This window comes from Cydia strobilella, chromosome 18 (genome assembly GCF_947568885.1).
Source record: "Cydia strobilella chromosome 18, ilCydStro3.1, whole genome shotgun sequence".
NCBI lineage: Eukaryota > Metazoa > Arthropoda > Insecta > Lepidoptera > Tortricidae > Cydia > Cydia strobilella.
Genome location: NC_086058.1, coordinates 15,196,484 through 15,223,676, shown reverse-complemented (window position 1 = coordinate 15,223,676; position 27,193 = coordinate 15,196,484). Strand labels below are relative to the sequence as shown.

Below are 27,193 nucleotides of genomic sequence, written 5' to 3'. Positions count from 1 at the left end.
TTTTATTTATTTATTTAAACTTTATTGCACAAATTTACACAAAAAGAGTACAAATGGCGGACTTAACGCCTTGAGGCATTCTCTACCAGTCAACCATTGGGCTAAACAGAGACAGTTTGGTGCAGGATTGTAAAGAGTAAATATGAAAAAGATCCAAGTCAGACTACTATGATACTATATTTACACAAATATCCATAAAGAAAATAATAATATACCTACATATATACAAATTTAATATATATATAAATAAACATACATATATTTAATAATTATGTACCTAGTGTAAGACATCACGTAGACATTTAGTCGCGATTGTTCTCAAATTGATTGATTTTCTCTTTGGCTTGGTTCAAAAACGTAGGTGAGAAGCGATCTCTGCTGAGAATGATTGAAAACAGAAGGGAAAACATGTTGGGGCACCTGATACGGCACAATACTTACATAAAGTCTATAATAGAAGTTTGTCCCAATCCCAAGTATATTAATAATATTATTATATATTGTTCACTTTTTCTACAATAGTCCCAATGCCTGCTGCGACTGGTTCATGGGTGTCTATTGTTGCGCCTGTGAACGGGTTCCAGCAGGCGTTCTACATGTCATTAAAGCTCTCCTATCAAAAGACCGGGATGCATAGGCCCGTGATATCCAAGGAGATACAAATTATAAATGCGAAAGCAACTTTGTCGGTCTGTCTGTCTGTCTGTAAACTTCCGCACTTTATAAACTGCGGAAAGGAAACTCATTCTGCTAAGTTCAATCATAAGATAAGAGGAAATGTGGGCATTCCTTTGAATCCAAAAATTCTTAAGATGTAAGGAAATGCTGGCTTTGAACCTTTGAAGGCTCAAATATCAATGAGTCGCGGTGGTTTCTTTATTAGTTTACTTGAAGAGGAAGCAATGCTTCCGCATAGTTTTAAGGGTTCCGTACCTCAAAAGGAAAAAACGGAACCCTTATAGGATCACTCGTGCGGCTGTCTGTCTGTCCGTCTGTCACAGCCTATTTTCTCCGAAACTACTGGAACAATTAAGTTGAAATTTGGTACACGTATGTAAGTTTGTGACCCAAAGACGGACATGTAACGTAAACAAATTAATTTTAAACATGGGGGCCACTTTTGGGAGTTAAATGAGAAAATTAAAAATAAAGTTTTTCAAACTATGTGTTACATATCACATGAAAGAGCTAATTGTGAGAATCTCAAATATATAGGTATATTTTTTTATAATTTTAGGATAAACAGTTTAGAAGTTATTCAAGAAAATAAGAAACTACTGGGTCTAAAATTTGGAAAAAAATACACAAAATAGTTATATACCTATAGATGACAGGAAAACCTATTAGGAATGTGCAGTCAAGCGTGAGTCGGCTATAATTACTTCGTTTTTGATCCGACCCCTACGGGTTTTTTTATAGACATTTCACTCACGTTTCACATAAAAAATACATTGTTTAAATTGTGTAGTACGGAACCCTTGGAACGCGAGTCCGAACTCGAATAAAACTTTAACCCTAAGGCGGGATTCCACCAGTGTGCGTCACTGTACGGCACAAGCCTATTTCGGTACAAAAAGGCACAAGGGAATATGCCCATTCTAGTTTCACTCATTCGATCTGTTCTGATATGATACTGATCTGTTAGTGTCAAAAGTGACATTTCTTTAACGAAAGACGTCACTTTCGACACAAGAATAAGTAAAACACGAATTGATTGAATAGTTTAAACGGGAAGCAATGTTTCCGCATAGTTTTAAGTGTGAGCTTTGATTCGGAAGGAACTTTAACCTTTGTTTACGTTAATAGATATTTGTTATTTATTATAACGATAAATTGTGAGCGGAAAATTCAGAATGTTGAAAACACGCAGCGATTTCCGGGTCCGTTTTTCTCGTAGGTAAAAATATTATTAAATAAATAATTTTATTTAATGGGATTAGATAGCAAGAAAAAAAGAAATTAGTTTGATAACTTGTTTCGCATAAAATTATAGTTTAGCAGACGTTGATAATCGGGTCAGGTGTTCAAAATGAAATTTTCAAAATTTCTGTCGTTCTTTATGATAATACTATTACTTATTCTGTGACATTGTGTAGAGGAGGTATTAAATTAATTTGATGGGTGTTGATGGCAAGAAAATTTCCATTGCTTGGACTATAATTTTAATTGTAGTTATTTTTGATACTAATGACAGAAACCATTAGTTATCACTTACCTAATGTTTGTTTTATTTTAATTGCTTGAGATAATGTGTCACCAATGAAATGTATATTGACATCATTTTTATCAGTTGCTGTAATTAGATGTAATGAACTGATTTTAAATTAAAAAAGTTTTTTTATACCACATCTGATGTAAGTAGTAACCGTAGCCTATGAACACCAGCATCTACAGGGCTTATGCGCGTTCCCTTTTTTGATAGGTTAAATCTGTGGTTAAATAAAATTTAAATAAAATAATGTTTAGTTAGGCTAATTTATTAAATGTTAAATATATTAAAATAAACATACATTTAGGCTATTAAGATGCATTTTACTAACACAATACATCTATGGATTATGCTGGGCCGAAATAAACATGTTTTATTATTATTTATTTACCTGAAGTTTAAGTAAGTATGTTTACACAGTTTTAGTATTTCTTGTTAGGTACTTATTATTAAATAACATTATAATTGTATGCTTGAATACATAAGTAAGTTTGTACTGTTTGTACTTAGGGCTGATTTTATTTATCTTGCATTATTTCTAATAAGTACCTAAATGGAAAAAAAACGGTATTTCAGGTATGACATCTGATTACTAAATATTAAATCATAATTTAGATACCGAACTAAAACAAATGACTAGTTGAGGGCCTATTCTTGCAAAATTGTCTTCTTCAAAAATTTAAATTTATTATTTAATTGCAATAAGGTCATTTAAACTATGTGTACAGAAAAAATAATCTGTGTGTTTACATTAAAAATCAATGAGGGTATTTGAAAAAAGTATTGTTTATAAATTAAAAAAAATATTGAATTCTAAATAGCAAAATATTCACTATTATCAAAACTAAAATAAATATTAATAATTAAACTCACCGAAAAGTTACTCCGAATTTCTATTTTGCCAACACTGGCATTTTGTAGAAAATCCCAACACAGCTTCAAAAATAAAAAAACAAAACACAACACTAGTCCAAGTTCGATTCGGAAAACAATTCGATAAAAAACAGTTGAAGTTAAAAATTCGAAGACAGGATTCGAAATTTAAAGTTCGCGTAAACCGTTCGCATTCGTGAGTTCGACTCGACACGCGTTCGCTCGACGCGCTGTGCAGCCGGTAACTAAACTGACGGCCTACTACAGTGTTTGTAAATGTTTAGTATTCGACTGCACTCGTTCGGACTCTCACGGAGATTCCCGTACGTTCCACCGGCTATGCCATAATCATAATCATTCTATTACGATTACATTATTTTAATCAAATACTCGTCGTACGTAACAAATTAAATAAAAAAATCGCTATTTCCTCGCAAAATTATCACGAATTCTGACCTATTAAACTGTAAACGAAATAAGTGATAACCTATACAAGTTTAGCAATTGATAAAAATGCTAAATAAGATAACTAATTGCGACGTAAACACAAATAACCGCGCGTGAAGATAATTGAAGTCCGCTACTCGACACTAGATGGCGCCAAAATACGTTGTCTTTGTTGATTTGATAAGTTCATCTACTCGCCACGGGATGGCGCTAATAGTAAGCGAATGTAAGAAAGTAGTGTGTTTACATTTCTCAGTCTTGTTACATTACATAATAAAATATGCTTCCAACAAATTAATTTTACATATTATGTAACTGTTACTAAAAAAGTTACTTTTATTTGGTTAGAGATATAATGATTACCTATACTTCAATGATCATTATCTAATGTAATTTTCTGGTAAATTACTTCGTAGATGCTTCGTAGTAAATCATGATGATATCACGCGATGAGACGCCTATGCACGACCATTACCTGTGCTTAGTCTTTCATCGTTTTTTATGAAAACCTTTAGTTATCTTCTTCCCTTTTAACTTCATCTACTTCTACTCTAAGCCGTAGAGCCCGTAGCGCGTAGACGGGCGGAACGAAATCGTAATTCTACCTTTATTATAGACGAAGCAATTTTGCGAATTAATATATTTACTATTACATTTAATGGCATGCTGAATATAAGTTAGTATGTAGTCTGTGGTATAATCCCAAAACCTACCTGGCAACGGGAATGCACTTATTTTTTAGCTATCCTGTATATTTCTTACATCACGATTATTCACGATATCATGGGCTGCACTTTATTTGCGATATCACAAACTGTGAAACATTTTTTTTATATTGTGTATTTCTTTTAAAAAATTGTAATAATAAATACATAAATAAATAAATTCAATGATGATTCCTGTATGGGCAGTATGCGTATTTCCTGTTGCATATAAAATAAACGGAATCAAGTCAAACATGGGAAATAGTGAATAAATATTGCCAACATAACGAGCGGCAGGTCAATTAAGCCAGGTTTACACGGATGTTTAAACAAGCATGTCAGTTGACAACGGACTCAACTTTCAACAAATTTCTAACGGCGAGTACGTTACATAAAAAACGGTATAACGTCACATAATTACTAGCCTAAGTTGACTTAGAGATGTATCAAAACAAAGCATTATTACGGATATACATGACGGACAGACAGACGGACTGACATGGCGACTGTTAGCTGCAGAAACGGGACTGGGACCCGAACCGGGACCAGTCTGAAAATCAGCGCGGAGCCCTCTAGTCTTTCACCGCACATGCTGAGATTGGGACCCTTTGCCTCACCATAGATTTAAGTTATATTATAGTTATAGAGTATTATATAATCTGTGGTTATAGCCATTATGTTAAGTTGATGTTGAAGTTTATTATTTTTGTATTTTTAAGCCATCTTTTCATAAATTGTAAATTATTTTCCTAAGGCGTGGCAATAAAGATTAATTAATTAATTCATTTAATTTAACCTTACGAATAACATGCAGAAAGAAAGAATGCAGTTAAAATTGCGTATGCTGCGACAACCCTTTACTAAATGTGCATGGACCCCTGCACCAAAAGGCCCGGTTAACTTCCAAAATTTAAAATTCAAAAAGTGTGAGTGGGTTCAAATTTTGCGTTCATGTCCGATAGTACCATATAGAAAACTGCAACTACTGCACGTCATAATAATATGTATGTATTTAGCCTATGATTTGTGTGTCACACCCCACTGCTGGGCAAAGGCCTCCCTCTCCCTTTCCAATCCTCCCTGTGCTGTCATATAAAATAAAATAAAAACAGGACAAGTGCGAGTCTGTGAAAGGCTGTGAAAATTTTAACTGCCTAGCTATCACGGTTGATGAGATACAGCCTAAGTGACAGACAGACGGACAGACAGACAGACAGACGGACATTAGTAATAGAGTCCCGTTTTTACCCTTTGGGTACGGAACCCTTAAAATAGCGATGGGCCTACTTTGATGCAGGTATAGTTAACGCTATCTCTACTGAGCTCGTTCACTTACGTACTACTTTTGTGCCTGAGCGCGTGGCCTTTGTGCCTGAGGCTCACACACAATAGCCACGCGATCAGGCACAAAGGCCACGCGCTCAGGCACAAAAGAAATAATGGCATTTGTTTAACAGAATGCCATTGTCAGTACAGGTAAGTGAACGAGCTCAGTAGATAGACCGCATACTATACCTACCCCATTGCTGTATTGAGTTGGCAGTAAGATGAGTCAGGAGTCTCTTCTTTATACAGGTATAAAGTGCTATATTTATATTGTTGCGTAGCGTGTTTATATGTTACAAAGATTGGCTCTCACTTTACACTCTCAAGCCAAACCCGTTTTATCTCGATAGCCTAGATTTCACTAAATACTCAGTAATTTGAGATCTCAAGCGCTACACTTGTGTTATAACTTACTATTAGAAATTTTAACACTCCTTATACTGTTGAGAGTATTATTTTATTGTATGGTATCTACCTACTCGCTCTATATCTTTTACCATACCAGGTTTTAGTTTTGTGGTTTATAGCTATTGCTATTTATTATGTTACGTAAATGTTCCTGCCAAGTTATAATAAAAGAAACAATGCCTTTTGTTTACCAGATAAGAGTTTGATCTGAAATAGTACATTTCGATGCTAGTGCGGAAAGTATGTCACTACTTCACGAGTACCGAGATATCTTGCCACTCGCCTACGGCTCGTGGCAAGACTCGGGACGAGTGGAGTATGACATATCCGCACGTGTATCGAACGTCGTTTTTTAATACAGTTGCGAAAAAATAAGAAAAGCAACAAGTATTAAGGAATGGAATTCGAAACTTTTTATATGATTAATTCTGTGACATCATTGACATTATGAAGAGGTGTTTTTCTAGCTTTTATTCGACTAGAATAGATTTTGTTATTATTATTGAACCCACTTCAATAAGTTTTTTTTTGTATGTTCTAAGATAAGACAGAAACAGTTGTAAATAATAAAACATTGTACTATTATTACCTAAATATCGTTATTTACGATTATTTGTGTATCGTATATTTATAAAAACAATATCGAATGTTGCCTTTAGAAACTTAAAACATTCTTGCAGTAAGAAAATACGCCTCTTCTTTGACAGGCGTTCCGTTCCATACAGATAACTTAGTAAGAACGGTTTTTCAACATTAAAAAATAAACGTGTTATAATACTTATAATGATGAAGAGGTAAGTAATAAAATATGAAATAGGCATATTTTTCGTATTCTTACATTAACAGTAGGTTTTTATGTTGATTACGACGTTAAAAGGAAACTAATATAAACACTCATCAATAAGTAGTCATGAATTGGAACAAGTATAAATTTAAAAAATTTGGAAAAGTAAAAAGCACTAGTTCGCGAAAACCAACTTTCCGCACGCTAAACAGCCACGAAAAGTAGCACTTTTTGAGCAACTGTATTAAAAAAATCATATCAGCATATTTCAACTACATATAACTAACATGTAAGTAATTTTAAAATGAGAGCGCACAGACCACCAAATTTTCTAGACATAGCGTAGTCGCATCGCAAAAACAAATCAACAACATTTTAAATAGGCTTGCATATATACCTTATAGTTGGTCAAACCAAATTGGCAGTAAATAAGAACAAAAAAAACTATACTCATCCTTTTCTTTTGAGTGCTAGTACTTGTGTAAGACAAAGAGTGAAAGATAGTATGATTCTCTCTGTCTATGTTTGAAATGAGACAGTCCTTTGACAAACTATATTATTACATTATGGACCGTGATTGACAATGTCATTATTCAACGCGTCACATCACTAGCGACCGGTAGATATTTTTGTCTGACTTCCACGTGTCTTTGAACGGACCAATCACGGCACGGGACTCGCTCACCTCGTCCCCCGCACCCCTGTATTTTTAGCAGCATCGGTTTCATCTCAGAATAATGACTAAAGCAAAGAAGCCGGGCAAAAATAAAAGCTTGGTAAAAGATATCGTATTCACAACACGTTATTACTTTTTGTCTATGAGTGAGTGAGACAACAATCCGCAAGTTCTTTCGTTTTTTTCAGTATTGTCATAAGATGAACTGAGGGAAATGTCAAATGGTCCTATGTGGTTCTATAATATAATCCAGCCAAATAAAATATAAGTTCGTTATTTCACAGGTAGGTGTCAACTGTAACAACTTGACATAGTCGTATTATTTTAGTTGAAATATTTCGGGATGTTTCAGCGGTCATCTTGGTTTATTTTAATTATATTCTTGCTATTCCTGAAAGATTGCTGGAAAACGTGTTGAGTTTTTATTTGTAATGGTTTGAAGTTCCCTTTGTGATAATGTCTTGTGTGATCGAGGGCTGTAAATCGCATACAGGAAGAAAAGAAAATAAGCACGAACCGATAACCTTTAATCGGTGAGTTTTGTTCAATTTTGAAGAAATTAATTTATAGGACCTGACCCTAAACATAGAAATCGATATATTGTTTATGTAATTATTACTTGCATTCAAGTTTATATAGATTTTTGCATAAATTTTCCAACTTTTCTGCTAAGTATGAAAGGTTATATTTTTGGCATAGTGATGTATCGACCTCAGATCAATAACCTATCGACATTTACAGCTTTCTTATAGTTTGGCCCAGGACTGTCTCATTTTAATTGATGAGTACAGTCAAGGGCATAAATATATATACATTCCCAAAGTCTCAAAAATATGTGTACGCTCAGACAATAAAATCGTGTTCACATATTTTTAAGCCATTTGTCTGGATCGATATTTTTGCCTTCGACTGTACCTATAGTTTTCTTTGTTCTTACTTACTGACAGATTGTGTTTGCCAGACTATAGTTTAATACTAAAAACCGGTCAAGTGCGGGTCGGACGCGCGCACCAAGGGGACCGTACTTTTTAGTATTTGTTGTTATAGCGGCAACAGAAATACATCATCTGTGAAAATTTCAACTGTCTAGCTATCACGGTTCATGAGATACAGCCTGGTGACAGACAGACGGACAGCGAAGTATTAGTAATAGGGTCCCGTCTTTACCCTTTGGGTACGGAACCCTAATTAAAAAAGACATTAATGATCATTGATGAATGTTCCTTTTATTAATATTGTTGGTCACAAAACTCAACTTTTTATTTCAGATTTCCAAAGGACGAGGAATAGGGGATATTACTGCAATGTTCTGCCACCAGAGTGCAGCACTAGCTTTTTTAGTGCACCGTATCGTAACTTATTCATACTGTACCTTTAACAGGTTTTTGACAAGTTTTCAGGGGACCTACCGGAAAACTCGAATCCGAAATTTCGTTATCTAGCTGCCTCTTTATCGCTCGAATACGCAAGAGTGACAGAGATGTTAGATAACGAAAGTTCGATTTTCTTGTTTCGCGATAGACCCTCAGATTGTGATAGTGGCGCCACCTACGCCGAGTTTCGCGTAATATTCCCTATTATTAAATAAAAAATATATATTACACGAACGTTTTTTTTTTTTCATTTCCTATTTGGTACAGTCAGCTGCAGACAAAAGGTACCCCACGTCCATACTAATTTACAGAACTTTGTATGCAGGGGGGGTGCCTTTTCTCTGCAGCTGACTGTACATGACTAGAAACTATACTTAGTCTTTTAGCATTAGAAAAAACGGTAAACCATTTCCACGTGCCTTTTTATTGACAAGTTTTTTTATAAATATAGCAATATTTTACTTATGAAAGCAAAAGTATGTAAATGATCGTGTATTATATTTGTTGTGACTTATTTTCAAAGTGTTTTTCGATAAAACGACACGTTAAGATCGCTCGCCTTCTTTCTAATGATAAAAAAACGAGAGGTATAGTTAGACGGTTCTGAGTGGTAGACTGCAAATGAGATTTAGGTACATGCATTAATCCTCATATCAGGCGGCTCTTTGATTCCAAGGATTGCATAATTTTTATACTTTTTAATGATTTTTAGAATATGAAAATTATAAAAAGTATAAAAGTTATGCAATCCTTGTATTCCACGCATTTCATTTCATTTCAACGAGCCGCCTGCTACAGATTTCTTGAAATTGCCGCGTTTTTTCAGGTTCAACTTTCATTATATGATTATTCTTTTACACGGCACATAAACTTATGCATAATTTATCGATATAAAAAGTCGACACAGTCACATCCCTAGCAAATTATCAAACTTATGACACCGTACGTAAATGAGAAATAACAAGCATATATGCATCTCTTTTCGGCACATTATCTAATTCGTAAGGAAGTAAAGTACGGGTATACATATTTGCGAAGCATTTTTGCCCGGCTTCTATGCTTTAGTCATTATTCTGAGGGTTTCATGAAATAATTTGTGATATTTTCTATAAAAAGGGACCTTATTGTCGATGGCGCTTATGCCATTATTAACGATGCTCCGATATAAATGAGAGGTATGGGCATGGTGAATGACATCTCGCTTTGTGTGGTAGGGCACAGGACAGCGGATGTCATTCCAGATCGAGAGCGGAGCCCAACTGGGGAAGTACCTCCACCTTACAGAAAACCGCAGCCAAATAACACTAGACCCTACTAATAGTGTTGTGTTCCTGCCGGTGAGTAAGGTTGCCAGTGTTAGGGTCGGCAACGTGCTTGTAACTCTTCTGGAGTTGCAGGGCGTACATAGGCTATGGAGACTGCTTAACATCAGGCGGGCCCTATGCTTGTTTGCCACTGACGTAGTATTAAAAAAAATACAATGCCGCGCGACGCTGTGCGGCGTAAGCGCCATCGACAATAAGGTCCCTTTTCATAGAAAATGCCCCATTTTCTAAGCTACGTCTTTAGAAATTTAGGTGGTCTATGTGTCGTCGTCGGTAGGTTTTTGACGTCGGGGTCGTGAGACTCGTAAACGATTGTCATTTGTCTAGGTCCTTGGGGGCCTACCGCAAACCACGTTCGACGTGTTGCCTCCCTGTCACACTTACGTACGAATTTACAAGTGCGACAGAGAGGCAACACGTCGAACGTGGTTCGCGGTAGGCCTTCAGATTAACATTAAAGAGGTTACAAACGGAAACAACGTCAATGCATATCAGATTGAACGATCAAGCCGTTACCTTGATCTCGACCGTTGACGTACGACTGTTACCAGGCTTATGGTGGATCGCATTATCCATTTAATAAAATAAATGTCTCTTTTTAACACTAAGCAATCGACAGAGATAGACACTGTCATTATCGTGCTGTTACGTAGACAAGTGCGACCATCATATTCGTACAGTACTGAACCAGTTTTTGCGACGGTTAAACATGATATTGAATTTAAATTAAGCGATTCATTTACTCGTTTTATATAAGTACGCAGACGAGACAGCATCCTACATAATACACCATGTCTTTAAAGCTTCTATAGACGTTGCAACGAATCGCATGCGATTACCGGTGACGTGTGGAGAGGCCATTAATCTCGAATTATGAGATTTGTGAGACAATATTCTTCGAAGTTATTAAAGTCAAAAACGAATATGTGAGTCATGTGAAATGATTATTATCTAATGGATATCCCAAAACGTCACGAGCAGTGTAGCATGAAATGACAATTGGTTTCTAGAATCGAGCAGCAAAAGATAACTAGTTGAGAACTAAATTATAACGTATCTATTAGATCTCGTATTGTTCTCGTATCTAGTAATTATCACGTTGTTCGAATTAACCGGTAAAACAAGTGAGTCTAAACAGTAAAATTATTAATGAAGAGTACAATGAATTTAAAAGTGTTTGTTGCTAGTATTCTAATAGATATCTATCTTTTTTAATCGATGGTACTTTGTTCATAGTTTCATCAAGAATAGTGTCCCTCTCAACGCTTTTAAAAGCATTCTTGATGTCTATCTTCAAAATAACCCTAAAGTATCCCTATTCGCTAGTGCAAATGCTCGAGTGGAATGGATCGCTGCTTCACAACCCTGAGCGGTACCAAAACCCACTTGAGTTGGCTGCAGATAATCGGCCATCGGTTCTCTAACAGCCCGACAACACCAATTAGACATTTGTACATTTTATGGTCAGTCTGGTTACTCGATTCTTGTATATTCGTGTGCAGTAAAACACAGTTGGCAGCGTGACGGTATTGTCGTGTAAATTGCAGGAAACGATAACGTTGACCCACCGTCCTTTGTGTTGCACTGCTCCCAATACGAGTAGCTATTGCTAGTATTGCTACTAGCTAGAGATCTTAGATCCCGTTTTCTAAGGGGACCTTGCATTTTTGAGACAAAGCAAACCGCTTGGAACAGGTGTTCCTGGGGGTGATCTGAGCTGATTTAGCCCGGTTGCCACGAGGTTCCCCCCAGCAGGTGGGCAGGGGAGGGGGGGGAAAAGTGCCTCCGGCGCGCCCCACTCTAAGCTTTATATCTGCATACATCTAGCAAATATATCAAGTTTGGTGTCTTTTTCGTATAATTCGAGGATGAAGAATTCATTTCTGTGACTAAATTTTCACTCACCCATACAAAAAATACGAGAAATTCAAAATTCAATAATTTTCTTTACACTTTTTTTTTCGAAAATCCTCTACAAAATTAAAACTATGGCGATTTGCTCTAGAAAAAAAATACCTGTGAATAGCCCAGTTATCGTTCTATATAAAATAGTAAACTTGTCAAACATTTTTCTTTTATAACTCTGTTAAAAAAAAGTTTTGTGTCGCGCGGCGTACCCGCGTTGTAAGAGCGGTATGCAGCTTTTAGGATTTTTAAGTATGTTTAGATGATTTCTGACAAGTTGTTATTCTTCTGATTGTAGATTACATTAATAAATTACTTCTGGATGTGATATATAGTTGGTCAAGCAAATCATGTTAGCAGAAAAAGGCGCGAAATTCAAATTTTATATGGGACGATATCCCTTCGCGCCTACATTTTATAAATTTGCCAGTAGTTATTATAAATGTGATAAAATTAGCATAGTTAGATGTTTGACAAAAATGCGGGTTAAAATTAGATATCTATTGTTCGCAATTGACACTACATGCACATAGGTCCATACATTTTAGTTTTTTTAACGCAGTTGTACCTCCTTGCTCATTTGTTTTGCAGCGGCAACGAATAATCTCCAAACAAGCAGCAGCCGCCGCAGGTCGGCTTGTCCATATGGGCTCCCAATAACCATTTTGTTTGGACCAGCCCCAGTCAGCAGGGCATGGTAGCTGTTGCTGAGAGGGTATAATCTGTCCCCAAACCTCCTCCCCAAACTCCTCCTTGGTAAACTGCACGGAGAATATGTTTACGTAGGGCATCTTCTGTTGGAGGCAGATTCTCTAACTCAAGGGTTTCTTAAACTTTTTGCTGTCACGGACCATTTTCACAATTTAAACAATTCCACGGACCCCGGTTAAAATATATTTTAGAAAAATTATAAAAACCCTTATTTATATTTTAAAATTTACTTTTATTATAAGTTTCATTACACTTAGGTTACGTCAAGTTTATTACAACATTTCCTAATAAGTATGTTTACAGTAGGTATTTGACTTACTGCGGACCCCTGATAAACATGCTACGAACCCCTAAGGGGTCCGTGGACCCCACTTTAAGAAACCCTGCTCTAACTGGAGATTTCTTATTGTATAAAGTACTCTTCGGCACTCATTTACACTCGTACCTCGTACTTGTACCTGACCTGAAATCAGTAACAAAATGCATAGTGTTAAAATACTATCTAGGGATCAATTCACACCTCGTAATTCAAATCTGTCCAGACTTAAAAATGTAAGACTCTTACTTGTGATACAAGACCATAACAAATTTTTCCAATATTGGCAAATTTGGCAACGCCTGCTCAGTATTGCCTTGTTTGTCGTATTTAAATCCCTCTGTTACAGCAGGATATGCCCTCCAAGCTTGAAATACGCTTTTTTTCACATTTCCACACAAAAAAGAAACAGTGTCGCAACCTGAAAAGGTGTGGAAGAATGCCAAGACTACTGTACTTTCTGGTCCTGTGAAATAAATTATATATCTATGCGTTACAAATAAAATCATATATTTAAAGAAAGTTTGCAGCACGTGACCAATTGCCCAGGTGACCTGTCTCGTACTGCGGTGAATTATTTATTTTATTTACAATTCATGGAGGAACTACAAAAGTTACCTAATGAAGATGCAATAGCATGGCACGAGAGGAACTGGTCATTCTTTCCTGTGCCAATATGTACCCATAACTTTTGGAGCTCCTGCATTTGTGATATACATGCAACTGCGAGAACAACAACATCAGTATCCACTGTGCGTAGCATAATTTTTGTGTGACCTGGGGCTACAGCATCAGCCTCATAATGGACCATCATGCGCGTGTCTGCTTCCTGTACGAGGGCAACTGGTCACGTGCTGCAAACTTCCTTTAAATATATGATTTTATTTGTAACGCATAGATGTATAATTTATTTTACAGGACCAGAAAGGACAGAAGTCTTGCCATTCTTCCACGCCTTTTCAGGTTGCGACACTATTTCTTTTTTGTGTGGAAAGGGGACAAAAGCGTATTTCAAGCTTGGAGCGCATATCCTGCTGTAACGAAGGGATTTAAATTTGGCAAACAAGGCAATATTGAGCAGGCGTTGCCAATATTGGAAAAAATTGTTATTGTCTTATATGACAAGTAAGTCTTACATTATTAAGTCTGAACAGATTTGAATTACGAGGTGTCAACCCTAGACTTATTTTAACACTATGTATTTTGTTACTGATTTCAGATCAGGTACAAGTACGAGTGTAAATGAGTGCCGAAGAAATCTCCAGTTAGAGAATCTGCCTCCAACGGAAGATGCGCTACGTAAACATTATTCTCTGTGCAGTTTACCAAGGAGGCTATGTTTGGGGACATATTATAGCCGCTCAGCAACAGGTTATTGGGAGCCCATATGGACAAGCCTACCTGCAGCGGCTGCTGCTTGTTTAGAGATTATTCGTTGCCGCTGCAAAACAAAATGCGCAGGGAGGTGCAACTGCGTTAAAAAAAACTAAAATGCACTGACATATTTATGTGCATGTAGTGGCAATTGCGAACAATATATATCTTATTTCAACCCGCATTTTTTGTCAAACATCTAACTATGTTAATTTTATCACATCCATACTAATCCATACTAATATTTTAAATGCGAAAGTGTGTCTTTCTGTCTGTCTGTTACCTCTTCACGCTTAAACCGCTGAACCGATTTACTTGAAATTCAGTGTAGAGATAGTTTGAGTCTCGGGGAAGGACATAGGATAGTTTTTATCTCAGAACTCACCCCTTAAGAAGGTGAAAAGGGGGTGGAAGTTTATATGGGGAATCAATAAAAAGGAGATTGAATAAAAGTCGCGGGCAAAAGCTAGTATTATATATGCGAAAGTGTGTCTGTCTGTCTATCTGTTACCTCTTCAGGCTTAAACCGCTGGACCGATTTAGTTGAAATTTGATATAGAGATAGTTTGAGTCCCGGGGAAGGACACAAGGTGGTTTTTATATCAGAAATTATCAAGGGGGTGAAAAGGGAGGTGGAAGTTTGTATGGGAAATCGATAAAAAGCATATTGGATAAAAAATAAGCTACCCAAATTACTAACTCCACGCACACGAAGTCGCGGGCAAAAGCTAGTTAATAGTAAAGTTTTCCCAGTCTTTATTTATATATTTGTATATATATCACGTCCAGAAGTAATTTTTTAATGTAATCTACGAACAGAAGAATAACAACTCATCAAAAATCATCTAAACATACTTAAAAATCCGAAAAGCTGCATACCGCTCTTACAACGCGGGAACGCCGCGCGACACAAAACATTTTTTTTAACAGAGTTATAAAAGAAAAATGTTTGACAAGTTTACTATTTTATATAGAAGGATAACTGGGCTATTCACAGGTATTTTTTTTCTAGAGCAAATCGCCATAGTTTTAATTTTGTAGAGGATTTTCGAAAAAAAAAGTGTAAAGAAAATTTTTGAATTTTGAATTTCTCGTATTTTTTGTATGGGTGAGTGAAAATTTAGTCACAGAAATGAATTCTTTATCCTCGAATTATACGAAAAAGACACCAAACTTGATATATTTGCTAGATGTATGCAGATATAAAGCCTAGATTGAGGCGCGCCGGAGCCACTTTTCCCCCCTCTCCCCTGCCCACCTGCTGGGGGGGACCTCGTGGCAACCGGGCTAAATCAGCTCAGATCACCCCCAGAAACAACTGTTCCAAACGGTTTGCTTTGTCTCAAAAATGCAAGGTGGTGGACCTAAGATCTCCCACTATACTGCGTGGCCGGGTGGTCTAGTCAGAGCGTTAGCCGCGTAAGCTGAAGACGCGGTTCGATTCCCGCCTCGGCCACCGGTGGACTTGGTCACTTTTTAACACGCTTTTATTAGGTCAACATAAAGCCACACGAATGGGTTCACATAGACAAAACTGGAAGTAGGTACGGAACCCTAAAATTGCTTTTGCCTTTTAACCAGCTTGCATTCCAAGTACGCATTTTTTAAACCCTGACTTACACTTCGTGGCTTGTAATCGGGATTTGCCCAAACATTCAAATTTTTCGGGATTTCCTCTGCATGGCATTTGAAAATGACGCAAATGCGCAATCCAAACCGCGAAATGAATTTCTGTATCAAGGATATTGTTTAATGAAACATGCAATGTAATTAAATAACTAACCGAATGGTCTGACTAACGATAAGGATAACAAACATGTATTTGCATCAGCATTAGGCTGTCCAATGGAGCAGTGAGGCAGCGGAGCGCTGAGGTAAAAATAAATCCACCAATAACGCCTGAGGAGCGGAGATTCCTCGCACGCCGCTCCGCTGCCTTGCTCTGCTCCAGTGGACTGGCAGCCTTAGAACCAGACCACAAGGTTTCAAGCCAAGTTAAGTACGGCTCTATCATAATATCAAGACTGCCAAGTGGGTGCAAACTTAGCGTAGCCGTGCCTACCTTTTGAACAGTCATGATCTAAAAATCCTAATAAAAACATATAGGTATTGTGACGTCATGAGATTATATAATAAATGGAATGTCGGTTAGCACTCGGCCGATAATGTGGGTAGGGTTAAAGGCAGTCTCGCTCCGACCCTGCCACCGAACGGACGAGTGCATAGCTGTGCATTCGAAACCAATATAGGATGTGTTTATTGTTGTTCCCCAAATATCTACCTAAGAGACAGGACGTCACAGTGGCGACGAGTTACCAAATAAGTGAAAATCCTGTCTCAAAAATAAGAAAGAGGGATATAAATAACAGCTTACTAACTAGTTGCACCACTAAAGCTATTTATTGCTAAATATATCGATGTAATAAATAAAGAACCCACGAGATGTACGTAAACGTACACAAAAAAGGTTATAGGAATTGTTATTTCGTTACCCAACTTTTACCGATAAATGTTAACGCCTTCAAAATAAACATTTAAATATTACAAACAAAGACCTGCCGTGTTTATTAGTATAAGCAGTATAAGTGTGTACATCAATCTAGTCAGTATTTAACTAGAAACAAAAATATTGGAAATTTACTCCAATAAATAAAAATATAATATATCCTTGCGGCATGGTGCCGTAGATGATGCTGGCCGACAAAAAGTTATCAGTTTTATATTCTTCTCAATAAAAGGAAAGGAGAAGAATGACCCAAATAGCGCAGATATGACTACCCACAAAGCAGTCTGAGCACATAAACATTTTTGTAAGGTACACTTTTGGTATTTAAACTACAGTATGGTCGAGAAAAGAACTATTTTTGCGCTAATAGTATTACTATAAAGCATATTTCAACGTCTTATTTAGTCTGAATACTATTAAATGCTTTTGTCTGCGTAACGGTTGTTGATCTAGGTACAACTGTAGTATACATGGGACATATGAATGGGACAAGGGCAAGCGAATGATGACTGTAATATATTAGTAGCTCACGAATATGTGGTATAAACGACAACTGCTTCATAATAGTTCACATAATAGTTTTAACCAGAAGTTATCTAAATAAATAATAAGTGTACACTTTACAATGGACGTGTCTCATAATTGTAGTGTAGACTTTATTTAGCGTCAGACTTAATAAAACTCAACTGATCAGCTGCACAACGTGTGCTATTTAGGTATCAATTTTAATTGTTTACCAAATCAGCACATTATTGCCTGAGTCTTCTTTCTAGAATGTAAAAAAGAAAAATAAGTAAATAAAACTGATACGGTCGGTGAAATTTGTCGTTAAAGCAAGTAATTACCTATTCTCCATGGAAATACCTTTATGGTTGTTAATGTTGTGTTAAGATTGCACTGATCCTCCTGGGGCCCAGCCATACAAGGAAAAAGTCCGAAATTTGCTAATGAAATCTAAACCTTTAACCTCGTAAGACCCACCATATAGTTTTTAAATTTTTAATTTGGACTTTATTCTATAAGTAAATTGGAACGAATTTCGTTTGTTTTACAACGCTGTAAAACAAAAGAAACGCTACTCTATTGGTTTCATCAAAAGGTTCAAATTAGATTGCAATGAATATGTACATTTTAATGTACATTTAGACTCACGAGGATAATATAGGAAATAGGGTTAATTTTATTTTGTTTTAAAATAGAACAAAGCAAAGCAGATGCCACTCTGCTGCCATTGAACATTAGTGAAACGTGTCACAATGTAGCAAAATGTCATGGTTACGGCGAGGGTTTGCATTGAATCCTGAACGAAGCGAGAAATTCTAAAATGGAATACTGAGCGTAGTGAGGGATTCAAGTGTTGACAACGCCAGTGAAAATAATTTTGCTACCATGTGACCCATACTGCTTTCCACTTTTCATTTGAGAAATAAAAAAATAAAAAAAAAGTCTAAGGAGTAAAGAGTAATAATAATAAAGCCCTTTTCCGAATAGATGAGGTAAAAAATTTAAATTTCATCGAACTTAAAAAGTAGGTACCTACTACATGTAGGACCGTGGGCCTTGGGAAGGTATGGTTATGCTTATAATAATTCTGCCACGCCAGCAGTTTGAAAACTCATGAAATGGTCTACCTTGTCCTCCTTAATTAAACGAGTTTTCAAATGCAACTACCGCGGTTATGGTACGCGGGGCAGGGTTGCTAATGCTGACTGTGGTGTATTTAAAACAACTACACATTAACACAAAAGTACCTGTAAATATTAAAACTAGCAAAGTCGAGTTTCATAGACTGAAAAGACAAAGCTATAAATGTACAGTTTATGCAATAGATGAGTTCCGTTTATATAAATACAATTGGAGCGAAAACTCCGTAAGTGGAACATAAGCCCGGAAAAAATACCATCGGAGTGAAAAACTTCGCGAGTACTGCATGGGATATCGGCCCATGTAGTGAAAATGATAAGTTCTTCAACTATGTGACGATAATAGGGTTGGTGACTCATGTTGAATCTAAATCTAGTTTAATAGATAGAAAATGAACAATTTATGAAAAAAAAAATAAAAAAAAAAATTTGAAAAATAATGGGAAGAGTCAAAAAACACCTCAAAGTTTCAAAATTTAAGTTTTTAAACATCCAAAAAGAAAATATGGTATCATTTTATTCGATTCCTTACATAAAAAATAATAATAATATCGTATATCGTATGGCGCATAAATGCAATATTTCGCCGCTTGTTTTCCATACATCGAAACGGTTTCTAAGCAATAGCGACGTTACATCGTGACGTCACGACGTATTGCCATTTTGTTAGAAGCGTTTCGTCAGTAAAGTGCGGGTGCCAGACTTCGACCATAATTTGTGACTTGTATTCTATTGCTTATGGCAACGGGTCGCATAGACATTTGATTTTCAAAATAAACCTGATCGACTGATACCATTAATAAAAATTTGTCAAATACCCTATTATTAACGATAAGGAGTGATACTCTGCTAATTGTCACATAGACTCGTTGAATTTTAATGTATGTCTTGGGGTCCAATCCTATGTATATGTGCCTACCTGTTCTGTTGTTAAAAACGTTAGATAACTTCGATAACTCGCTAAGTATGGAAACTCGGTAGTTAGAAGGTACTTACCTAACGCACATGTTCCGTGCTTAATTACGGATAGTATTACCAAAGACCTATGTAATTCCATATAAGATGAATAAAGTCCAAGGAAATACATGCCTCGGAAATCAAGAAAAATTGATTTTAGGCTAGATGGCGTTGACGGTTTCGCTTGTTATTTAACAATTTTAACACATATCTGTAAAAGAATATGGGTCAAAATCATATAAAAATAGTAAATACAAATAAAAAAATAATTTATCTGTATTTTTGGTATTATTATACATTTTCATTTTTAGTTTTAATCGTGTGTCGATAGATGGCAGTAAATTTACTGTGACTACAAAATTTACTATGACAGTAACCGTCTAGTCTACCCTAATATATATTCTCCTTGGTATTACAATGATGTCTTAGTTGTCCGCGTTATAACGAACAGGTCAACAGGATTGTAATAATGGTGCTGCCTTTCCCCTAAAAGATAAAATGTGCCGGCATGTGATAAATGTGTCTGCAAAGACCAATTCCAAATGCAAAGCTGCACTAGGACTAAAAGAGTACCGATAAAAGTCGACGGGCCGACTAAATAAAAGTCCAAGAATGAATAAATTACCTAAAGCCAATCAACTAGTTTTAGTGCCGAAAGAGCACGTAATTCTATAAATTGATAATCAGAGGTAAATAAATAGACGCTGGGTAAAAACTAAATGCTGAAAAATAAATAAAAAAACAAAGTACAAATCAGTGGCGTTGCGTGAAACCTTGCACGGCGAGAAAGCCACTGCGGTACTTTATATATGACTTGTTCCTAATAGTGAAAAACACACATACGTACATAATAACCGAGTTCGTAAAACAGACTGCCTAGCCATGGCGCCAATATCGGACAATTACCCAGACAGAGATGGGTTTTAATTAAGTATACGTATAAAAACATAAGCAAATAGGAACAATATTCGGATCAGACTTGATCTTGATTGCACCAAATTACAGTGTGCCTAGCTGAGGCAACAAAATAAAATAAAAATAGTGAATTGAGGTTGCTAGATTAACATTACAGTCGAGATACCGTATTTGAATATAATTGATGTCAATATTGTATCCAACAAGTATTATAATTATAGAACTAAATAATATGTCCAATGCAATTTATAATAATAACGGTCAAATACATAATATGTAGGTTCATCATTATACCTAATTAATATAAATCTATTTATATATACCATTGTTTGTTTAAATAACATTATACCTGTACACAAGTAAAACTACACAGCTTGTTGTGGTATGTACGGTAAACGGTAGCAGTGTGACATTCCTACCTTACTTAACATTGGACCATTTATGCATATTATAAATTGCATCATATCTAGACATATATGTACTGTATTATCAAATATGCCAAGTAAAACTAAGGCAATCAGTTGTTGTACAGGTACAAGATGTTATTGGAAAGCGACCTGTATGATATAATTTTATTGTAAACTCACGAAATAGGTATTAATTTGGTGAAAAATGTATGTAGCTGGTATGCTAATAAAAATACCTAGAAATGTGTAGCCATTATAAGGCACTATGTAGTCATACTATAGGTTAATACTTGTAAGATAAACCTCAGTTTTTATAAATTTGAATAAAAGAAAGTAGACTCAAAACTGCAAAAAAGGAGAAGGAGAAGGACTGATATTGTAAAATTAAAATAACAATAAGATAATACAATAAATGTATACAAAGACGAACTTATTCCTTTATGGGATCTCTTCCAGCTAACCGCTAAGCAATTAAGAGAGATATATTGAATAGTTGTAAATATTCCAAGGTTTGATACTGTTGAAAAATGTTTATCGTTGAACTGTTGCAAAATGAATACATCCACAACTCGCCGAGTTTCTTTCGCCGGTTCTTCTCGGGTCTGAGTTTAACGCTGTTTTCCGAACCGGTAGTAGTATGTCAGAATTAGAATCTAAATTAACCTAGCAGTATAAGATAAACATAAATCATTATAAAAAGGAAGAGATGTGACGTCATGAGATTATATAATAAATGGAATGTCGGTTAGCACTCGGCCGATAATGTGGGTAGGGTTAAAGGCAGTCTCGCTCCGACCCTGCCACCGAACGGACGAGTGCATAGCTGTGCATTCGAAACCAATATAGGATGTGTTTATTGTTGTTCCCCAAATATCTACCTAAGAGACAGGACGTCACAGTGGCGACGAGTTACCAAATAAGTGAAAATCCTGTCTCAAAAATAAGAAAGAGGGATATAAATAACAGCTTACTAACTAGTTGCACCACTAAAGCTATTTATTGCTAAATATATCGATGTAATAAATAAAGAACCCACGAGATGTACGTAAACGTACACAAAAAAGGTTATAGGAATTGTTATTTCGTTACCCAACTTTTACCGATAAATGTTAACGCCTTCAAAATAAACATTTAAATATTACAAACAAAGACCTGCCGTGTTTATTAGTATAAGCAGTATAAGTGTGTACATCAATCTAGTCAGTATTTAACTAGAAACAAAAATATTGGAAATTTACTCCAATAAATAAAAATATAATATATCCTTGCGGCATGGTGCCGTAGATGATGCTGGCCGACAAAAAGTTATCAGTTTTATATTCTTCTCAATAAAAGGAAAGGAGAAGAATGACCCAAATAGCGCAGATATGACTACCCACAAAGCAGTCTGAGCACATAAACATTTTTGTAAGGTACACTTTTGGTATTTAAACTACAGTATGGTCGAGAAAAGAACTATTTTTGCGCTAATAGTATTACTATAAAGCATATTTCAACGTCTTATTTAGTCTGAATACTATTAAATGCTTTTGTCTGCGTAACGGTTGTTGATCTAGGTACAACTGTAGTATACATGGGACATATGAATGGGACAAGGGCAAGCGAATGATGACTGTAATATATTAGTAGCTCACGAATATGTGGTATAAACGACAACTGCTTCATAATAGTTCACATAATAGTTTTAACCAGAAGTTATCTAAATAAATAATAAGTGTACACTTTACAATGGACGTGTCTCATAATTGTAGTGTAGACTTTATTTAGCGTCAGACTTAATAAAACTCAACTGATCAGCTGCACAACGTGTGCTATTTAGGTATCAATTTTAATTGTTTACCAAATCAGCACATTATTGCCTGAGTCTTCTTTCTAGAATGTAAAAAAGAAAAATAAGTAAATAAAACTGATACGGTCGGTGAAATTTGTCGTTAAAGCAAGTAATTACCTATTCTCCATGGAAATACCTTTATGGTTGTTAATGTTGTGTTAAGATTGCACTGATCCTCCTGGGGCCCAGCCATACAAGGAAAAAGTCCGAAATTTGCTAATGAAATCTAAACCTTTAACCTCGTAAGACCCACCATATAGTTTTTAAATTTTTAATTTGGACTTTATTCTATAAGTAAATTGGAACGAATTTCGTTTGTTTTACAACGCTGTAAAACAAAAGAAACGCTACTCTATTGGTTTCATCAAAAGGTTCAAATTAGATTGCAATGAATATGTACATTTTAATGTACATTTAGACTCACGAGGATAATATAGGAAATAGGGTTAATTTTATTTTGTTTTAAAATAGAACAAAGCAAAGCAGATGCCACTCTGCTGCCATTGAACATTAGTGAAACGTGTCACAATGTAGCAAAATGTCATGGTTACGGCGAGGGTTTGCATTGAATCCTGAACGAAGCGAGAAATTCTAAAATGGAATACTGAGCGTAGTGAGGGATTCAAGTGTTGACAACGCCAGTGAAAATAATTTTGCTACCATGTGACCCATACTGCTTTCCACTTTTCATTTGAGAAATAAAAAAATAAAAAAAAAGTCTAAGGAGTAAAGAGTAATAATAATAAAGCCCTTTTCCGAATAGATGAGGTAAAAAATTTAAATTTCATCGAACTTAAAAAGTAGGTACCTACTACATGTAGGACCGTGGGCCTTGGGAAGGTATGGTTATGCTTATAATAATTCTGCCACGCCAGCAGTTTGAAAACTCATGAAATGGTCTACCTTGTCCTCCTTAATTAAACGAGTTTTCAAATGCAACTACCGCGGTTATGGTACGCGGGGCAGGGTTGCTAATGCTGACTGTGGTGTATTTAAAACAACTACACATTAACACAAAAGTACCTGTAAATATTAAAACTAGCAAAGTCGAGTTTCATAGACTGAAAAGACAAAGCTATAAATGTACAGTTTATGCAATAGATGAGTTCCGTTTATATAAATACAATTGGAGCGAAAACTCCGTAAGTGGAACATAAGCCCGGAAAAAATACCATCGGAGTGAAAAACTTCGCGAGTACTGCATGGGATATCGGCCCATGTAGTGAAAATGATAAGTTCTTCAACTATGTGACGATAATAGGGTTGGTGACTCATGTTGAATCTAAATCTAGTTTAATAGATAGAAAATGAACAATTTATGAAAAAAAAAATAAAAAAAAAAATTTGAAAAATAATGGGAAGAGTCAAAAAACACCTCAAAGTTTCAAAATTTAAGTTTTTAAACATCCAAAAAGAAAATATGGTATCATTTTATTCGATTCCTTACATAAAAAATAATAATAATATCGTATATCGTATGGCGCATAAATGCAATATTTCGCCGCTTGTTTTCCATACATCGAAACGGTTTCTAAGCAATAGCGACGTTACATCGTGACGTCACGACGTATTGCCATTTTGTTAGAAGCGTTTCGTCAGTAAAGTGCGGGTGCCAGACTTCGACCATAATTTGTGACTTGTATTCTATTGCTTATGGCAACGGGTCGCATAGACATTTGATTTTCAAAATAAACCTGATCGACTGATACCATTAATAAAAATTTGTCAAATACCCTATTATTAACGATAAGGAGTGATACTCTGCTAATTGTCACATAGACTCGTTGAATTTTAATGTATGTCTTGGGGTCCAATCCTATGTATATGTGCCTACCTGTTCTGTTGTTAAAAACGTTAGATAACTTCGATAACTCGCTAAGTATGGAAACTCGGTAGTTAGAAGGTACTTACCTAACGCACATGTTCCGTGCTTAATTACGGATAGTATTACCAAAGACCTATGTAATTCCATATAAGATGAATAAAGTCCAAGGAAATACATGCCTCGGAAATCAAGAAAAATTGATTTTAGGCTAGATGGCGTTGACGGTTTCGCTTGTTATTTAACAATTTTAACACATATCTGTAAAAGAATATGGGTCAAAATCATATAAAAATAGTAAATACAAATAAAAAAATAATTTATCTGTATTTTTGGTATTATTATACATTTTCATTTTTAGTTTTAATCGTGTGTCGATAGATGGCAGTAAATTTACTGTGACTACAAAATTTACTATGACAGTAACCGTCTAGTCTACCCTAATATATATTCTCCTTGGTATTACAATGATGTCTTAGTTGTCCGCGTTATAACGAACAGGTCAACAGGATTGTAATAATGGTGCTGCCTTTCCCCTAAAAGATAAAATGTGCCGGCATGTGATAAATGTGTCTGCAAAGACCAATTCCAAATGCAAAGCTGCACTAGGACTAAAAGAGTACCGATAAAAGTCGACGGGCCGACTAAATAAAAGTCCAAGAATGAATAAATTACCTAAAGCCAATCAACTAGTTTTAGTGCCGAAAGAGCACGTAATTCTATAAATTGATAATCAGAGGTAAATAAATAGACGCTGGGTAAAAACTAAATGCTGAAAAATAAATAAAAAAACAAAGTACAAATCAGTGGCGTTGCGTGAAACCTTGCACGGCGAGAAAGCCACTGCGGTACTTTATATATGACTTGTTCCTAATAGTGAAAAACACACATACGTACATAATAACCGAGTTCGTAAAACAGACTGCCTAGCCATGGCGCCAATATCGGACAATTACCCAGACAGAGATGGGTTTTAATTAAGTATACGTATAAAAACATAAGCAAATAGGAACAATATTCGGATCAGACTTGATCTTGATTGCACCAAATTACAGTGTGCCTAGCTGAGGCAACAAAATAAAATAAAAATAGTGAATTGAGGTTGCTAGATTAACATTACAGTCGAGATACCGTATTTGAATATAATTGATGTCAATATTGTATCCAACAAGTATTATAATTATAGAACTAAATAATATGTCCAATGCAATTTATAATAATAACGGTCAAATACATAATATGTAGGTTCATCATTATAGTGGGAGATCTTAGGTCCACCACCTTGCATTTTTGAGACAAAGCAAACCGTTTGGAACAGTTGTTTCTGGGGGTGATCTGAGCTGATTTAGCCCGGTTGCCACGAGGTCCCCCCCAGCAGGTGGGCAGGGGAGAGGGGGGAAAAGTGGCTCCGGCGCGCCTCAATCTAGGCTTTATATCTGCATACATCTAGCAAATATATCAAGTTTGGTGTCTTTTTCGTATAATTCGAGGATAAAGAATTCATTTCTGTGACTAAATTTTCACTCACCCATACAAAAAATACGAGAAATTCAAAATTCAAAAATTTTCTTTACACTTTTTTTTTCGAAAATCCTCTACAAAATTAAAACTATGGCGATTTGCTCTAGAAAAAAAATACCTGTGAATAGCCCAGTTATCCTTCTATATAAAATAGTAAACTTGTCAAACATTTTTCTTTTATAACTCTGTTAAAAAAAATGTTTTGTGTCGCGCGGCGTTCCCGCGTTGTAAGAGCGGTATGCAGCTTTTCGGATTTTTAAGTATGTTTAGATGATTTTTGATGAGTTGTTATTATTCTGTTCGTAGATTACATTAAAAAATTACTTCTGGACGTGATATATATACAAATATATAAATAAAGACTGGGAAAACTTTACTATTAACTAGCTTTTGCCCGCGACTTCGTGTGCGTGGAGTTAGTAATTTGGGTAGCTTATTTTTTATCCAATATGCTTTTTATCGATTTCCCATACAAACTTCCACCTCCCTTTTCACCCCCTTGATAATTTCTGATATAAAAACCACCTTGTGTCCTTCCCCGGGACTCAAACTATCTCTATATCAAATTTCAACTAAATCGGTCCAGCGGTTTAAGCCTGAAGAGGTAACAGATAGACAGACAGACACACTTTCGCATATATAATACTAGCTTTTGCCCGCGACTTTTATTCAATCTCCTTTTTATTGATTCCCCATATAAACTTCCACCCCCTTTTCACCTTCTTAAGGGGTGAGTTCTGAGATAAAAACTATCCTATGTCCTTCCCCGAGACTCAAACTATCTCTACACTGAATTTCAAGTAAATCGGTTCAGCGGTTTAAGCGTGAAGAGGTAACAGACAGACAGAAAGACACACTTTCGCATTTAAAATATTAGTATGGATTAGTATGGATGTGATAAAATTAACATAGTTAGATGTTTGACAAAAAATGCGGGTTGAAATAAGATATATATTGTTCGCAATTGCCACTACATGCACATAAATATGTCAGTGCATTTTAGTTTTTTTTAACGCAGTTGCACCTCCCTGCGCATTTTGTTTTGCAGCGGCAACGAATAATCTCTAAACAAGCAGCAGCCGCTGCAGGTAGGCTTGTCCATATGGGCTCCCAATAACCTGTTGCTGAGCGGCTATAATATGTCCCCAAACATAGCCTCC

The 27,193-nt window shown here is 35.8% G+C and overlaps 1 protein-coding gene across 3 annotated transcripts in view; it reads right to left on the bottom strand.

Annotated features, from left to right (window-relative positions):
• Nucleotides 1-27,193, bottom strand: part of LOC134749601 (phospholipid phosphatase 3-like) — a 462,302-nt gene that overhangs the window by 408,426 nt on the left and 26,683 nt on the right. The window contains exon 1 of one of the 3 annotated variants that reach the window (XM_063684615.1): nucleotides 3,083-3,323. The exons of the other annotated variants lie outside the window; for them this stretch is intronic. The gene's annotated coding sequence lies outside the window, so the exon portion shown is untranslated. Of the gene's footprint in view, nucleotides 1-3,082; nucleotides 3,324-27,193 lie in introns of those variants that run through there. 3 annotated transcript variants of the gene reach the window in all.